At 42.6% G+C, this 7,532-nt stretch overlaps 1 pseudogene; it reads right to left on the reverse strand.

The window, feature by feature from the left end:
• Window positions 1-523: 523 nt before the first annotated feature.
• Window positions 524-4,933, reverse strand: LOC136454604 (gibberellin 2-beta-dioxygenase 2-like; annotated as a pseudogene).
• Between the last annotated feature and the right edge of the window lie 2,599 nt (window positions 4,934-7,532).

Consider the following 7,532-nt stretch of genomic DNA (forward strand, 5'->3'; position numbering starts at 1 on the left):
GTTACGGTCTCTAGATCGGACCTTAAAATTTCTTCTCTATTAATACATGCTAGACAAAACTCTTGCCGGCTTCTTAAAAGACAAATTCTTAATGGCATTCAGAAGATATAAATAAATTGAAATGAAATATATAATCACTCTATTCGCTGATGCTGAAATTGGCTTATGCTGATGCTTATGCTGAAATATTGCGAGAGAAAAATATTGTTCCATGACTGAAAAGTAGTTCTGAATAAGCTCAGACGAACATATATAATATCGTATAATACAACAAAAATTTAAATATGCTTATAGTAGCATCTGTACAAGCCTGAGCCCCATCACAAAGTATCTTAAACGGCGGTTGCACTACATTATCTCACTGCAAGAGAATTGCTAGCGAATACGCCGGCAACTAACAGTCACGCCTGCCAAACTGCAAAATTCTGTCGCATAAACTCTAGTCTCTAGCTAGACCCTCGTCACATCGAGAGCTATTTTTCATGCTTGTTATTGTTCCTGATCATCATCGACGACATCGCCGCTAGCTGCCGCCGGAGGTTGCGTTCGCGTGGAAGAGATCAAGACGGTTGTGGCTGAGGCGGAGCGCGTACATGGCCGTCTTTTACTCCGCCCATGTAAAGGTCCTGTACCACCGCGGCGCGCCGGCAGTCACCGTCTCCGGGAGCGCTGCGATATGGGCATCGAGCGGCGGCGTGGCGAAGTAGATGGTGGACAGGCGCGGCCTGGTGGTCCTGGCCATCACCCTGTGCCGGATGCTCACCAACCGCCCGTTTGTCAGGGCCTGCATGCAAGCACAGCATCGCAATCAACAAGAGATTATTGTTGTGTGACTGTCAATTTTAAGAAACGTGGTAGCACAGACACGGACCTGAAGGAGATCACCGACGTTGATGAAGAAGGCGGACGGGTCAGCCGGCACCTGGACCCACTGGTCGCCGCCGCCGTGGCCGTCGGGCAGCAGCACCTGCAGGCCGTCGACGTCGTTGGCGCGGAGCAGGCTGAGGATCTGCGGGCCAAGACACTCCGTACGGTATGGGTCCTTACATTGGATGGTCTGAAACGACCTTTCTGCGTGCTTTCAATCGACATAAAATATAATAAGACCTGGTTTAGTTCTTTTTCTAAAGTTTACTTTCTATCCAATCGAATATTTAGACACATATATGGAGTATTAAATATAAACTAAAAATAACTAATTGCACAGTTTGCGATTAATTTGCGAGACGAATCTTTTAAGCCTAATTAATCCATGATTTAACAATATGGTGCTAATGACGGATTAATTAGGCTTAATAAATTCGTTTTGCGAATTACTGACGGATTCTGTAATTTATTTTTTTATTAGTATCTGAACACCCCATACGACACCCCCATATGATATCCGATATGACACCCCAAAACTTTACACCATGTATTTAAATAAGACCTAAATACAGCTGTTGGCAGTGGCATTCCTGTAACATCGTCTACGCTCATCATGCTATGTACTACAAAAACATGCATGTGTTCCATTTCTTACCGGGATGCCGTACCATTTCTAGTGGCTCAAACTGGTATGGCAGTGGCATTAATCGAACAAGCTTTGTAAAGTGGTGGCATTGCATCTAAATATTACATAAGAAATGCCAAATTTCGGACCAATAATTGGCAAAAATTCTCCCGCTAATGGCAGGTGCACTTGTGTATGTTACATGCACCTAGCACAATATAAAATACGCGAAATCTTTGTGTTCTATCCTGTCCATTTACGCTCTGTTCGCTTGGCTTATAAGTTGTACTTTTTCAGCCAACGAATAGTATTTTTCTCTCACAACAAATCAGCCAACAGTACTTTCAGCCATGGCTTATCAGCCAAGCGAACATGGTATTACTTTAGTGACCCTGACCCTACAGCTAGGCTTAGCACTGACGGTATTTGTTTGTCTTTGCAAGACAACTCTGCACCCTCTATTGTGGTCGAAACTCTCAATGCAAGCACCTTGAGTATTAGGATATTATTATTTTTTTGTGAAAAAAAATCTTCAAAAGACATGTTTATAAGCTTTGAAAGTTCTTGCTTGTACCTCTCATATATGTAGAGGAGGTGATGGTGTACATTAAACTTTATAAGCCCAAAATTCCAAGAAGAAACTTCGCCTTGACATCAAAATATAAAGTTGCAAAAAAAAACCCACAAAAAAATACAAGCAAGCACATACAATACTTTATGAGCAAACTCAACTTTGTTCATAAACGCACTGCTTTAGTCTTTTCCTTTGTTCTTTGCCAATTTCATATCTCACGAACTAAGGGTGCATTTGGTAGGGTTCTGAATTCTCGTAGAAATGTTTCGGTGATGAATCAGAATCATTTTGTGAAACCGTTTGGCTGTTAGACTGGATTCCCGTCCACATAAAATTGCTTTTCTCATTAGAAAAATATATAAATGCAAATATGCTTCAAAAAATGTTAGAACTTTTTTGTGGGTGCAGGAAAACTTAATACAACTCGTTTTATTTTTTTGCACTTCAAAATAATTAATTAAAAAATAAAAAGTGCAGAGGAGAGGCTAGGAACCGAATCGGGTGAAACTAGGTTCCGGCCAATTCGCAGGCATAGGCAAAAATCACGGAACGCTTCCAGCCGTTTCTCCTCAGAAACGAATAGGCAAATAACGTTTGGCTCCGATTATGGTGTTTCATGGGAGAAACGGAACTGATCCGCACTTCCAAACGCACCCTAAGTTGAATTCGTGCTTAAAATTATTTATATGGTTTTACATCACCACGTTGCTCCTTTAACACAAGAGTGCCTTTTTGAGATTTTTGAAAACTTATTATAAACTTGTTTTCTTCAATAGTTTTCAAGATTTCCCACAATCGGTGGATTTCCATCAGACATATTAGCCGTGACATCAAGATATCCTGTTTGTATTTAATTATTCCTGATACTATTTCTTATAAATTTAATAAGACTTAAAGATAGTCTGAATTAGACACCCAAACCTAAAATCACATTCTTTCAGGAACAGACATAGTAAGCATATATTCTTCTATCAACAATTTTGTTGGATTGGCTAAGACATCGGGAAAACTACATTATAGTCACATTCAGAAGCATAATGATATTCTAGAGAAAGTAGAATCACAAGCTTTTAAACCCCATGCTCTAGGACTTTTCTCTCGCCCTGACAGCTGGTGTACATCCACTTGCTAGAATCACATGAAGACTTTGCTAACAGCAGACGTGCATTATTACCATGCATGGCACACAATGGATGTATCACAATAAAAAGATTTCGCACCAATACATATGTAGCTTCATATATAACAATATTTGCTTAAGCAAGAGACGTCGTTCATTTGAAGTTAGGAAGACTAAATTAATGAAGGAAGTATACACAATCAGCATCAATGAAGAAACAAGTAAAATATATAGCATGCCAATATAGAGGGTGATGATTGATGAACATAATAAGAGAGAAAAGGAGTATAGAGGAGAGCTCGATCTCTACTTTGCCATATGAAAAATTTGCCCTCTACATTGACGTCTCTTAATCATATTTTTAATTATGAAGCATATCCTATGTCCAATTTTTTTATTCCACTGGTTAAAATGAGCACGGGATGGGAAAACTACATTGTACTAGTCGCATTCAGAAACACAAAGATGTGTTCTAGTTATCTAGTGGAGTAGAATCACAGGCTTTTAAACACCACCAACATCCCCGTTCAAAAGAAAAAGAAAAAGAAAAAGAAAAAACCCACCAACATCCCTTCCCGTGATGACTTCACTCTTAGGGGGTGTTTGGCTAAATTTTAGTCGCTGTCTCATTAAATATTTGGACACATGTATGGAGTATTAAATATAGACTAATTACGAAACTAATTGTATAGTTTGCGACTAATTTACGAAACGAATCTTTTAAGCCTAATTAGTCTATGATTTGACAACGTTTGGTAAAGTAAACATGTGCTAATAACGGATTAATTAGGCTTAAAAAATTCGTCTCGTAGAGTACTGACGGATTATGTAATTTGTTTTTTTATTAGTATCCAAATACCCCATGCAACATCCTTCCGACATACCTCCTAAATTTTAGTCACCGGATCCAAACACTCTTTATTATTGCCACTCCCCCCCCCCCCCCCCCCCAACCACCAGTGGACGTTGCATCAGGTTTAATTTATCCACTTGCAAGAATGACAAAAAAAAGGCAGGTGCATTTCTTTCCTTTTTTTATTTTAAAAAAAACTGACTCATGCCCATTGGTATATACTCCCAATCTCCCATGCCACTCACCACTGATGATATGCATGTACCAGAAATAAATTTTCATGTAGATACATAAGTGATTATAACAATATTATCATATGAAAATTATAAATAGAGACGTCTGCAAATTGGCAGAGTAGAAGACTAAGCAGCAACAAATATGGACGAAATTAAACAAAAACTTCAATGACATGAGCAAGTATATAGTCGTTGAGCTAGGAGATGGTGAACAAAAGAAAGGAAATAAAAGATCGAGTAGAGAGAGGAGCGACGCATGCATGTATATATACAGTTAGTTGCAGAGATATGATATGATATACCTGAAGCGCGAAGGATCCTCCGCGTCGATGACCTTGGCCTTGCGCGCCACCGCTCCGGGCTCGGCGTGCAGGATGAGTGTACTCCAGCTCGCCGACGTCGCCGTTGGCACCAATGTTCCGGCTGCCATACCCCAGCGGGTCCGGCGGCCCCGCCGCCTGCTTCGCCTGCGCGGGGCGCGCGAAGAACGCCTACGCGTCGGCGTCCAGGCGGGCGGACACCCGCGGCGGCACGCCGTGGTTGACGGCCTTGAAGAAGCCGCGCTCCGCGCACGCGCGCACCAGCGGTCGCCGCGCCAGGACGTCGCCGACATGTCCACCGTCGGGATAATGCCGAGCGGGAGCGAGTCCGGCGCCATCTCCCGGCCTGCCGCCGATGGCACTACCATGCTAGCTGCTGGATTAATATTGCGTGATATATATGGTTGCACGTGCCGCGTACTTGTGGCGCGCGCGTACGAGAGAGAGAGAGTTTTGGAATGGCAGTGAGAGGATGCCTGCCGCCGGTCGGGCCGTGGTGGTGGCCGTGGACGTATAAACGGTACGTACGGTGGGGGTGTGTGCGTGGATTTGGAGATGAAGATTCCGCTTGTAATGCTGACAGGTTGTTCTGGTATTGACCTGGTGTCCTGGCTCGATCGAGTTATACTAGTATTTGTTAGGGATGATCAAACGAAGCAGTTGGCTGCCGATCCCTCCCTTTCTCTGTCTGAATTGCAGGCCGCGATCTAATTTTATTCCCTCGCTCGGCCTGTGTCTATGTACAGGTGGTGGGTACGGATCTTCTGTGGTGTCATTGTTTGATGAAGAGTCTGATGAGAACATTTCTGCCCCACCTGGTGTTTAGGGGAAGAAAATTCTCATACGTGATGCAGAGAGGATTCGGTGTAGCATGATTTGGTTACCGTGCGATGACTCATCTTGTGAAGTCGTGATTGGCTAATCAAAACCATGCTGCACAGATCCTCTCTTCATACGTGATGCAAAGAATTTGTTTCCATGTTTAGTGGGGGGATGTGCATTTTTAACTGGCAGTAGTCATATCTATGATGCTCTAATAATTTTTATTATTAATCATAAATATTAGTAACTTATGTATATTTGGTCAAATCTAAGAAAATTTATGACTACTTAGAAAGCGAGATGCAGATTTGTTTTTGAATGGTGGGAGTATATATTACGAAAAATATTATATCCATATATAAGAAATCTAGTAGTATCAGTCGTGATTCATGGGGTATTAATAGTCCGATTTTTTTTAAAAAAATAATTTTAGACGATTAGAGGATTAATTAGAGGAAAGTAGCTAGCGCGCTAGATCGTCGTTATCACCAAATTTAGTAGTGTCATACGCCAACAACGTGTATACAGTAAAGTGAGGCACATACACTACCACGAAAAACATTTCTAGGGGCCGGTAAGTCTTTGTAGGGGCGGTTTGGTCAGCCGCCCCTATCGAACTGTCTCTACAAATCATGTATTTATAGGGGCGGTTCCCAGGCCGCCCCTACAAATCGATTTGTAGCGGCTCGTATTACCAGCCGCTCCTACAAATCGATTTGTATGGGCGGCTGTAGTACCAGCCGCCCCTACAAATACCTGTTTGTAGGGGCGGTTCAATCTAGAACCGCCCCTACAGTACGTTTTCCCACAAATTTTTTTTCAAATTTACAATTCCAAATCGCGTTGCCGAACGTCCCGCGACCAACGTTCCGAACCGCGTTCGTGTTGCCGAACGCCCCGCGACCAACGTTCTGAACTGCGTTCACGTTGCTGAACGCCCCGCGACCAGCGTTCGCGTTGTCGAACGCCCCGTGACCAACGTTCCTAACTCCTAACCGCGTTCGCGTTGCCGAACGCCCCGCGACCGCGACTACAAGCACAAGAGTATTATATAAACTACAATTATAAGTCCAATTCATAAGAATATATACAATCCATCATTAAATATACAAATTCCATACACAATGTTATCAACGTCCTGGAGCTAGCCTTTCAGTCTCACGATGGTGTTGGTACTAAGGATTTGTACCTAAGTCAGACTCTCGGTCATGGTAGGCGCTTCTGACGTGTACAATCTGGTCCAATATAAAGTTGCAAAGGTCGCCGACGAGCTCTAAGAGTTGGTCATCCTTGTATGAGTCTCTTTTCATTCATTTCTCTTCTCTCCACTGTAAAAGTGGTGTTAGTATCAGTCGTGATTCATGGGGTATTAATAGTCCATTTTTAAAAAAAAAATAATTTTAGACGATTAGAGGATTAATTAGAGGAAAGTAGCTAGCGCGCTAGATCGTCGTTATCACCAAATTTAGTAGTGTCATACGCCAACAACGTGTACACAGTAAAGTGAGGCACATAGGATCCGATGCTCCGGAGCGTGCAGAAGCGTTCCGTTCAGTACAGCTCGATGCATTGCCGTCCTGAATTAGTTTAGTCGTCTTTGTTTAGTTCTGACACCAGCTTGTTCAGTTCATCGGCTATGTATGTATCGGCAGATGATGCCAATGCCCAAAACGGAAAACTCAGTTGTGTTCTCGATCCGTTGGAGCATCTGGAAAGTGCACCGCCCAGAAAGAGAAATCCTGTCTTCTTGTCCGAGCTGTGCTGGCTGCTCCGGCCGGACCGGCCCTTGCATAGCATGCATCGACATTTCCATTTCATCACCTGCCTACTACACTCCCCTAAAAAAAAAAAAATCACCTACCTACTACACACGGTTTTCAGTTTTTCTTAACTTAATTATTCGTCGCCTTCTACTTACAAAATTGCATTCAATCGCGTTTTATTGACCGTATATATAGATAGTTCAGAGAGTATGTATCACAAACCGCTAAGCAGGTCGAAGGTCTTCTTTGGTTTTAATATAAGCTTTTTCCACTACTACACGCCGTATGGACGTATGGTGCTAGGTGTAATTAAGAAAGTAGTTTCAGTCGGCAACACATGCCGGCATATGTA

This window comes from Miscanthus floridulus, chromosome 5 (assembly GCF_019320115.1).
Source record: "Miscanthus floridulus cultivar M001 chromosome 5, ASM1932011v1, whole genome shotgun sequence".
Taxonomy (NCBI): Eukaryota; Viridiplantae; Streptophyta; class Magnoliopsida; order Poales; family Poaceae; genus Miscanthus; species Miscanthus floridulus.